Source organism: Sminthopsis crassicaudata, chromosome 2, assembly GCF_048593235.1.
Source record: "Sminthopsis crassicaudata isolate SCR6 chromosome 2, ASM4859323v1, whole genome shotgun sequence".
Lineage (NCBI taxonomy): Eukaryota > Metazoa > Chordata > Mammalia > Dasyuromorphia > Dasyuridae > Sminthopsis > Sminthopsis crassicaudata.
This window is the reverse complement of record NC_133618.1, coordinates 209,864,962-209,877,026: the sequence shown is the minus strand read 5'-3', so window position 1 is coordinate 209,877,026 and position 12,065 is coordinate 209,864,962.

Here is a 12,065-nt window from a genome sequence, read left to right as displayed (position 1 = left end):
TACAGAATTCTATACACTAAACCACATTACCTCTTTTTAAAAAAAATACTGAAGATTTAACAAAATATTAGAAGAATATTTGCTTTAAGCAAGTTGTTTCTTCTTGCTTTATGTTTTTTTTGTTTTGTTTTGTCTTAAGATATTCACTTCTGTTTATAAACAGTTGTATAAACTCAGCATCTCATCTTAGCAGCAGATCTCCTGGGATACAGAGCTCACAGGCCTTTCATATTTTGTCACTGGAAATTCAACTAGAAAAACAAATCCCTCACAGTTTTTTTTTTCATTTTGTGGTGACTGTCTCATTCTTTGGCTGTCTCTGGTTCTGATTATAACTATCACCAGTTTCAAAAGATATGCTTCTAGGTGCCAAAACATCCCCAAAGCTGCTGCTGGTGGCACTTTCATAGGCTACCCAACACCATTTTTTCCTCCTCAAAACAAGAACACCCTTCTCCTTCTACCTATTAATTGACCAGTGGAGAATGAAGACTTGGGTTAATTAGTATGGAATTGTTTCCATTAAAAGCTTAACGGAATTACTACCAGCTAAATTAACAGTGGAGGGAAACAGCCACAGTTAAATTGCATTCCACTGTTTCCAATTAAATAGGAAGTCATGGGTGCGGCCAGCCCCAGCATTACAAATTAGGAATCCTTGCCAAAGCTGAACCCCTTTGTTTCTAAGTTATCAACAATTCTATGTAGTATTTGTATACTGAATATGTTTTTTTTAATAGAGCTAAAGTTCTTGCAAAACACAGGTGAGATGTAAGAAGGCAAAGCTGAATGGCAAGAGAGAACAATTTCTTTCCTTTATAGTTTGCATTTCTAATGCAGTAAGAATTTTTCTCCATCAGGTTCTCTCCTCCCACCCATCCCAATATGAGAAAATTGGCCAACCACACTAGACTCCGGCTCCTTAGTCAATCGACAAACAAGGATGTATGCAATGTGTAGATGGGGGCTAGGCAGGAGGTGTGAAGTTCAAAGAAGATTTTTTGTGCCCTCATAAAATTAATCACTAATGGTAGTTTGCAAATTACTGTGGTTTGGGAACAACCTAAGATACTAATATTTTCTGTGATTTATTGGAAAGTGTAAGAAGAGTGAAGGATCTAATTTTGAGATCTGACCTAAATATGTAGTAGTTTCTCTCTGAGACTTGGTTTTACAACTGTAAAATAGAAATTACAACACTTTCATTAAGACAGACCTAATTTTCAGTCCTTCCTCTGACACATATTGTCTCTATGATTCTGGAAAAGCCATTTAACCTTTTGGTGTAACTCTCTCACACAACTCTTAAGAAAATAATTTACAAACTAATTACCAATAATATAGATGCATATAATAAGAATAATTGGAGTAATATAAGAAATTTCCTATACCATAGTTTGTTTTTTAAGTCTAAATCCTTGCATTGCCTTACTCCAAGGGATTGTTGTTAGTCCTTTGTTATTGAAGAGAGTGATGATATCAGGAAGGTGGTGATTTGTGCGTGAATTGCATTTATGAGGCAGGACTGTGCAAAGTCATCCGCCTCAATCTCTTCTCTAGAGCCACTAGAAGCCAATGACAAGATATAGATCATGATGACTGAAACGGCATACTCCAAAGGATGCTATGAGGCTCAAGAAGAATATATGAGAAAAGCTTTGTAAAATGTGATGTGCTACAGAAATGTGATATTTTACAAGAAGTGATTCATAAGATTATTACCACCTACCCCCCTTTCTCTTTTTCTAAGGTCACTTTGCAGGACTCACAAAGTCGCAGTCAAGTTTTAAGCTTTAAATAATAGAGTTTGACTCCTAATCCTAGCATGCCCCGAACTATGCCAGGCATTAGGCAAAGGCAATCATGAAATGGTCCTTACCCTGAAGGATGACAGCAACACATCTGCTATGGAAGGTAAAAGAATAAATAAATTCTATGAAGAACTTGAGAAGAGCCTCCAAAGCAAATCAATATAGATCACGAGAGATGCTCATTTCAAAACCAAATGGGAAAAGGGCTGAAAGAGGAAAAAATCTTTTTGAAAATACTGTTTGAGATGAAAAAATAAAATGAGCTAAAGACCATAATCAAGTAACCCAACTGCCTCAGGCCTCATGAATATATTCTCTTAGAAGTGTCAGAAAGTGTTAAATGTGGAAACCATAGACGCTGCCCAAACCAGAATAATGATTAAATTGTTACAGAAAAGGAATGATTGGCAACCAACTTGGGAACTGTTCTTGTATCATCTGTCATCGTACAATCATATTACCCATGAGGATTAAAATCATAACCAGTTAGAAGAAAGGATAAAGATAAGAAAGCACTGTATGCAAATATAGCCATTTAAACTCAGTCTGTTACTCAAGCTGTTGACTCCAGAAAATGACAAATGAAGAAAAGTAAAGTCATCCTTGGGGCACTGACTTCATTCTGCCACCAAAGTGATATTCCTAAAGCATAGTTCTGACCAGGTCACTCCTCTGCTCAGTAAACTCCAGTGATTCCTTATTACCTCTAGGATCAAATACAACACTCATGTTTTAACTTTTAAAGCCCCTCACAGTCTGGCTCCAACCTTTCTCCAAAACAACATTTCTTCTCCTTTCACTATGGAAGTCGCACAAGTTGCTTCCCATGCCAAAGATGTACTTTCTCCTTAGAATCTGCCTCTTTCCTTTACAGTTCAGTTTACATACTCCCTTCAAAGAGACCTTTAATCATCCTGCTATTTACAATAGCATGTATTTTTTTAAAATAGGGGCAGCTAGGTGTCATAGAAGATAAAGTGCTGGACTCATCTTCTTGAGTTCCAATTGGACCTCAGACATTTACTAGTTGTGTGATCTTGGGTTAAATGTCCCAGTTTGTCTCAACTCCTCATCTATGAAATGAACTGGAGAAGGAAATGGCAAACCACTCTGGTATCTTTGCCAAGCAAACCCCAAATGGAATCATGAAGAGGTAACACAATAGAAATGACGGAACAATAACAATATTTTTAATATATACATATTCATATGTGTAAATATTGTCTTATGGCATAAAATATAGGTCTTTGAGAGCAAAAACAGGTTCCATATTTATCTTTGTATTTGTGCCACCTAGCACACAGTAGGGTACTTTAATAATTGATTAACCAACATAACCAACATAATTCCTTAGAGATACTTAAGCACTGCAATCTAGTCACCACAAAGAAGAGACATGGTCATGAAACTGCATCAACAAGAAAAACATTTGGCCCAACAAGATAGAGAGACAAGGACAAGACTGGTTCAAAATACAAATTCATTTTCAAAATATTATGGAGAAGAATGATATGGAGAAGTAGTATTGCCTCACAGCTTAAAAAGAGAAAATGAAAAATAAAAAACAGCAGAAAAAAATGAGCTTTAAAGAGCTTGGCCTGAAGCCTAGTTAAGCCAGATCATCCCTAATGCATTTTTAGATGAAAGTGGAAGGAGTATAACAAATAGACCTGAAAGGATACAAATCTGCCAGTATTTAGGGTCAATTACAGTAGAACAACAGAACCTGGATTCTGGAACACTTGTACCTGACATATAATGTGAAAAAATGGCAAAGGCATTAAAGAAGTGTGAGAGTACAACTCAAACTGACCAAATACATACATAAGAAATTTATACTACTGTACACAATGCAATTTTTAAAAAATAAAATTTTATTGTAAAAAAATCTCTGCCCCTCTCCCTCCAAGACAGCCATCTCTTATATAAAGAATAAAAAAGAGGAGGAAAAAACAGTTTAGCAAAACCAACTGACATAACCAGAAAGTCTGATAAATTTAGTGTTCTACATCTATAGTCCCCTCACCATCTCATAGAAGTAGAGGGAGTTCCCTTTACAGTCTCTTCTTTAAAGCAACACTTGGTCATTATAATTTTGCACAATTCACTTTTTATTGTTTTGTTCTTGTTGTTCTTCTCATTTTTATAGTGGTTATGTATATTTCATATATTGTATATTAACTTGAAGTAATTTTTCATTGTTGTAATAATTGTATATATTATTTGCCACTTCTGTATATTATTTTCCAATTGCATATGCCACTCCACTTTGCATCAGGTCATGTTCGTCTTTCTGTGCTAACATATACATTATTTTCATTATTTCTTATAGGACAATAATATATTCTATCACATTCCTATATCATAACTTACCTATTTCCCCAGTCCATGAGTACCCATTCTGAACTGCTACAAAGAGTGCTTATGTAAATATTTTGAAGACATTTAAATTCTTATTATTAACCTCCTTGAGGTATATACTCAGCAATAATCTCTGGGCCAAAGGATATTTTAGTCAATTTCTTTGCAAAATTTAAAATTGTTTTACAGAATTTTTAGTACTACTGTCTGTCTACCCAGGTTACTTATACCTTCGGAATCTAATACTTAACGTGCAACAAGAAAATTGGATTTACACACATATATTGTATCTAGGTTATATTGTAACACATGTAAAATGTATGGGATTGCCTGTCATCTAGGGGAGGGAGTAGAGGGAGGGAGAGGAAAATTTGGAAAAATGAATACAAGGGATAATGTTATAAGAAAATTACTCATGCATATATACTGTCAAAAAATTTTATAATTATAAAATTAAAAAAATAAAAATAAAAAAATAAAATAAAAAAATTGTTTTACAGAGTAATTCATAATTCTAAGGTGACAAAATGTTTAAGGTATTTAAAGATTAATTTTAAAGATAGAGTACAGATCCCTCTTCTCTCCATGAAAAAAAATAAGGCTATTTTTAAAAAATTTTAAGTTGATCAAGAAAAATATCAGCAACTTCCACCTTTTATACCTATGGAATAATTAAAATTTTATTAAACAAAACATCATGTTTTCTGTTGGGCATATTAATAGGAAAGCAAAACAGTCTTTTCTCTCAAAAAGTCCACCTTGTTTGTAGAAGGTTTCAGCCAAAACAGATGAAAAGGCCTAATGGTGATGCAGCAGCAAAGCAGATGACAATGCATATTTTTTAATATCATTGTCATTGATAGAACTTTATCTCTGATGTTATACCAAATACCTTGGTGATGAGAATTTATTTATTGGCTCTTCAGTTGCTTGTTGTTGTCCTTTGTTCTCAAAAAGGACCAAAATGATATAACTCTGTTGGGATCAAAGTACAGTGTATCTTACTGTGACTGATCAGATCAATATTAGCTTGGAAAGCTTTACCACAGGTTGGGTACAAATAGTCTGTATAAACATTTGGAGTGGAGATGTCTCTAAATTTGTGCATCTCACATTTCTTTTGGGCTACTGCAATTCTGCTTTGCTCACAGAAGATAGTTCATTCTTTGATATAAGCAATGCATACTGCATGATCCTGTCCCAGTGTCTCCCCTATCTCAGTTAATTCCAAAGCTCTTCAGTGAGACCTTGAGAGTGGTCTCCTATCACTTCTTTTGACCTCCATATGAATGCTTGCCTTGTGTAAGTTCTTTACAAAATAGTCTTTTAGGCAAATGTACTTTTGACTTTCAAAGAATGTGGCCAGCCCCTTGAAGTTTCGAACTCTGCAGAAGAATTGGAAAGCTTAGCAGTTCACCTCCAGAAAGGAAATGAGGAATAGTAGCACCTGCAGGAATTGAGAGGTTACATCTCCACAATGGCTGTTCCCCTGGACAATGGCTGTTGGACCCAGAGTAATAACATGTTTGGTGCTGTGGGTAGGACTGCTATTTCTTTGCCTGCCTTATGATGGGCTTATCTACCTGATGATAGCAGGAAATAAGTAAACAGGAGTACAATTGACTGAAAGTTATAGAAGAGGCAGCTGGGTGGTAGAGTGGAGAGAATATTGGCCTTGCAGTTAAGAGAACTTGTATCAGACACTTGATAGTTATTAGTTGTGTGACCCTGAACAAGTCACTTAACCCTGATTATCTTGCCAAAAGAAAAAAGTTGTAGAGAACCTAAGATCCTACTTGCCTATGCTTATTATATACACTAAAAAGCATTTGATTCAGTAGGGCAAAAAACAAACTTAATCATACAAGATTGGTAATGAACACAGGAATTGAAAAGACTTTGTTCAATGATCCACTGAGCATCAGCATCAAATGAAGCATAAAATAAGATATGCTCACTGACAGCATTCATCAGGGGCAAATTCATGCACAAAATCTAAGTAGATAAAATTGGTTTAAATTAAATTAGAAATCAATTTGAAAACATATTAAGATGACTAAAAATAGAAAAAATCAAAGATATAACATTAAAAGTTGACCTTATGCCTATTTAAATGGATGAATAAATAAGTGGAAGAAAATATTTAAATCTTATTACATGAAAGTAGAAAAGTTCTATAGATGCTGCTGGTTTTTGAGAAATTGTACTAATTACATCAAATCTCAGAGTGCTGCAGGGTCATTGACTTTAGGAGCAAATTAACTTAAAAGTAATTTGTTTAGCAATTCACATAGGGAAAATGAACAATAGATCAAAGAGCCTGATTCCAGCTCCTGGGGTATTCAAGAATAGATCATTAAAGAGATGACTAAAGAACATTTTTTAAAAGAATAAAGGGACTAGAGATCACAAAGAAACAGTTATATCAGGAAAATGTCATATCAAACTAACTTTATTTCCTTTGTTGACAGGGATATTAAATGATAGATAAGGGAATTTATATATATATATATATATATATATATATATATATATATATATATATATATATATATATAACTTAAACTTTAGCAAAGACCTTGATAAAGTATTTCATACTTTTTTTATATTTGTGGAAAAGATGGGAAAATGCACGTGGTTGGATTCATAGGAGCATCACTCTAGAAAAGAAGGAATTTAAGAATTCATCCAGTCCTGTCTTGTCATTTTATTTACTTATTTTTCCCACCTTATTTCCAAAATTGAAACACTATTTTAGGACCAAGCTTTGTGAGCTTCTGGAAGGAATGCCTGGTCCTATTTTGTATTCTTTGGTATTCTTCTCATCCTGTTGCTGCTTTCTATGGGTACTGAGTATTCTGTTCTTCAAGGATCTCAGGAGCCATGTGCATTTTTCAGTACCCCAAATGATCTGATTTAGGATGAAGTCTAATTACTGCCCTCCTTCTCTGAGTTTTGCAAATTCCTGACCTAGGTGTGGATCAACACAAAACAATTGTGAACTTACCTCCTGGTTGAAGACCCAGAAGACTATTACAGAGCTAGAAGGTTTTGCAAGTTTAGTTTGGCATAACTGCAGGTTCCTCCTTGATCTGAGCTCCCTCCCTTGGTTACTTAGCTGCAGTCTTCAGAGTGGACTATGGCTGAATCTGTGACACTTATGCTGCTTGCTTCTGTTTCTCCTCCTTCGCCAGTATACCACTTTGGGTCTGGAAATGTCACTTGTCTTGCTCTGCTACCCTTGGTTACAAGTCCCCTTATCATGCCCCAGTTCTGAGATCAGAGATACTTATGCCTGTTCTCTACACCATTGTTAGGTCCCTCTCTCTGGTGTATCCTAAAGCTTTTGTCATCATGGTGGTCCATGGAGGCACTCTCTTGCCTAGACTTTGACCCCAGTATCCACAGAGCTCTAATTTATCTTTCTGGGGGTGAAAGAAACGACTGGGCTATATTGTTCCCTCTAACTCTAGCATCTTGCCTGTCAGTTTACAAATGAGGAAATCGAGGTGCAGAGAAGTCAAGACACAAATATTAAATTACAGATCAAGAATCAGGTCATTTGACTACAAAAACACTACTCTTTTCACTATACCATGCTGCTTCTTGAATGATGAAGATTCAAAGAGTAGTCATTAGCAATTCATTATCATTGTGGCAAGAGGTCTTCTGTGGAGGATCCTGAGGGAGGGAGGTCTATACTTGGCCCTCTGTTATTTAACACTTTTTTTTAATAAACTATTTGAACAAAGGTATGCTCTTCAAATTTGAGGATAACACAAAGATGGGAGGAATAAGTAATACAATGGATTACAGAGTCAAGATCTAAAAATATATTATAAAGTTAGAGCACTGGACTGATTAAGGATAAATGTAAAACCTGACTACCCTTTAGGATTTACTTTAGGATTTTTCTAACCTTTTCCATCATACTCAAAAAAGCTTATTATTAGGAAAATCTCATCATCCCGCAACATCCCAACAGCCTCAGGGTACTCCAACTTGCCATTACCCTTTGTCCCTTTGATAGGATGGAGCAGTCATAAACTCTAAAAGTTCCATTTAAAAAGAGAACTCATCTAAGAACATTTTTTTTTTAACCTGGCTATACCACTTTGGACTTTTTTTCGATATTTTCACCATGTCCCTGCATCAAGTAGCTTCTCTACCCACCCCACCCCCCACTCCCATCCACCCTGCTTTCCTGCTTCCTTTTGTGTGTTGTTTCCTCTGACTAGATTGTAAACTCCATGAGGGCTGAAATTATCTTCCCTTTTTTTGTATTTGTATTTAGCATAATGCCTAATACATGGTTGGTACCTAATAAATTATTCTTTGAATCTATACCAAACAATCAAATATTTATTGACATTGATATAGATTCAAACAATCAAATCCCCAAATTCAAAATGGCCTGGGTGGATGGCAGTTGGTCCAAAAAAGATAAAGGAAACTCAATGTGACTTAGCAGTGTAATATAGCAATTAAAAAAGCTAAAGCAATCTTGGGCTGCATTAAAAGAAAGGCATAGCTTCTAGGAATAAAAAGAAGTTAGTGACTCTGAATTTTGCCCTATTCGTACTACCTCTCAATGTGGTGTTTATTGCCGGATGCCACACTTTAGGAAGGACATTAATAAATTGCAAAATGTCCAAAAAGGGCAAGTAGGATAGTAAAAAGCCTTGAGTCTATGTTTTATAAGAATCAATTGGGGGAAAAATGAGGATGTTTAGCAAAGAAAACAAAATCTCAAAGAGCATATGTATTCAAATATTCAAAAGCTGACAATAGGGGGGAAAACCAATTTGTTCTGTTTAGCTCCAGAGAGTGTGAACTAGAGAAGTAGGTGGAGCTTACAAAGAGGTGAATTTGATGTCAGGAAAAACTTTCTAATAATTAGAATTTTCTAAAAGTAGACTAGGAAGAGGTGATGGGTTCCCCTCTTTGGAGATCTTCCATTAGGGAGTAGATGACCATTTTTCAGGTATGAGTGAAATTTCACTTTCAACTCAAAAAATTTGTGATTCTGTAAAGAATGCATAATGCTCAGATTATGACTTGCAACTGCACACTGAATGTCCATTGAGTCAGCTCATTCACAGATATCTTGAATTAGCATAAGAAATAGACAATGAGCTTGGAATTAAACAGAAGATAACCAGGCTGAATTACATTTGGATAATTCTGCTGGATTGTCAATAATCTCAAATATGTTCACTTCTACAAACCCCATCTTTTTCATTGTAATAGATATTTAGTTACAAATTATGGAATATAAGGACTACAATTTAAGGTAATTCAAAAGACTATAGTTAGAGTTAGGCTATAGCACAAGAGCAAGTAGGTGGCAGTATCAGGCATGAAATCAGGAAGACTCAGCTTCTAGTCTCAGATACTAACTTGCTGTGTAACCTCAGTCAATTAATTCATTGAACCCTGTTTGCCTCAATTTCCTCACATAAAATGAGCTGGAGAAGGAAATGGCAAACCACTCCAGTATCTCTGCCAAGAAAACCCCAATTGGAGTCACAAAAAGCCAGACATGACAGAACAACAAAAACAACATCATCATGATAGCAATGATGGTGACTTGTTCTTAAGAATGATATTAAAGACATCATTAAAGACATACTGACTGTCAAAGAAAATGAACTGATCATACAATGAGAGTGAGGAATCAATCACCTGATAACAGATAGGCAGCCACAGAGAAAAGCCTCGGATAGATCCTCTGAAGGTTCTGCAGACAAATATGGACAAGAAAAACTCAGGGGGAGATGAGTGGATTTGCAATCTATATTGTTAGAGAAAAAAAATTTATGATATCATGGTCTTACAGAATTATTAAAGAAAGATGGTTGGGAGTACCCTCCACCCAAATGGAAAACTTGTCCTGAGTTTTAGAAGTCTTGCTTGAGAAGCAGAAAGTTTGAGAACATTAGTGCCTGGAGGACTGGAAAGAAGGCACCAATTCTTGGGGGGAAGGGACTGATGGAAGAAGGCATTGAACGGGGAAGCTGAGAATTCTGGAAATAACTTTGTCTGCTTCCTGCTTTTGTCTAATGGGGAGTCTGTTTGAACAGATACCTCTACTTCCATTTGTCAAGTTTGATAAGATCTTTACGATTTTCTAAACATTTGTTAAGTCATTTCACAAAAGGAAGAGGCAAAATTAGGGAGGGAATTAAATTATATAGTAAAACCTTTAGATTTAATATTTTTCTTTCACAACACATAGATAGAGGAGTAGTGAGATGGAACACTGGGTAGAGTATCAGCCTTGGAGATAAAAGGACCTGAGATCAAATGTTGTTTCAGACAGCTGTGTATCTCTGGGAAAGTCATTTAATCTTGTTTGCCTCAGTTCCATCATCTGTAAAGTGAGCTGGAGAAGGAAATAGCAAATCATTCCAGTATCTTTGTAAGAAAATCCCAAATCAGGTCACAAAGAGTCAAACATGACTAATAAAACCACATGCAGCGTAATGAGGACAGATTCAGAGAAATCCTATGGGACAAATTACTCCCCTTCATGATGTGTTATCTGGATTCATTCCATAGTGATACTTCAATTGTGGAAATTCTATGATAAACTGAATTCTACCTTCCATTTACTCTTTGGATTTAGTGTTTGAATTAGTTAATTTAACAAGACTTTTGATTGGTTATTCTTCCTGGTCCCTACTTGACCCATGTCATAAAGTAAATACAAAATAATTCATTGGAAAGAAATGCCTACAATGTGGAGAGGATCAGGAAAGGTGTTTTATAGGAGATGGTGTCTAACCTGCCTTGAAGGAAGCTCAGGATTACAAGAAGTAATACTTTCTAGGTACATTAAACAATTTGGGCAAAGGCAAAGAGATACAGACAACAAGTAGCCCAATTTAATTGAAACATAGGGTAAAGGAGTAATCTGAAGAAAATCTGAAAAGATGGGCTGAGTCTAACTGTGGAGAACTTGAAATATCATAAGATATTTAACTATTTGGAGCTATGCCCAAAGGATTATAAAACTGTTCCAACTCTTTGATCCAGCAAAATCCAAAGAGATTCTTTAAGGGGAAAAGGACCTGTATGCATAAAACATTTATAGCAATTCTTTTTTTTGTAGTAGCAAAGAATTGGAAATAGAAGGAATCCCCATCAATTGGAGAATGACTGAAAAAATTGTGTTATATGATGTGGTTGAATATTAATGTGCTGTAAGAAGTGATGAGCAAGATGCTTTCAGAAAAACTTGGAAAGCTTTATATGAACTGATCCAAAGTAAGGTTAGCCGAGCTAAGAGAACACAACATACAGTAAAAGTAATATTATACAATGATAAACTATGAATGACTTAGCTATTCTCAGCAGTTAAATCATCCAAAATAATTTTCAAAGGATTTATGATGAAAAAATGCTATGTATCTCCAGAGAAAGAACTGATAGAGTCTGAATGCAGATCAAAGCATACTTTTATTCTCCAGTGTTTTCTTTCACAAGATGGCTAATATCGAAGTATGTTTTGCATGACTGTGCATATATAATCTATACCAAATTGCTTGCATTCTCAAGGAAATGAGAATAGAAAAAAGGGAACAACTTTTGTGTTATTAAGAAGCTCTTCCTGACACCAGATTTAAATTAGTCCGGTTTTTTGTAACTACTATCCATTGAATCATGGATTGGTATCATAACAAGTTAGATCATAGAGTTAGTACTCTTAAGTTAGGGAACTTTAGAGGCCATCTGGTCCTCCCTCCTCATTTTACATATGAGTAAATTGAGACTTAGAGAGGTTAAATGACAGCCAGGGTTACACAAGGCTGGTGAATGATATAGGCAAGATTTGAACCCGGGTCTTCCTGATTGCAAAACAGACAAAAGAGAAGGATCATCTTCAGTCAT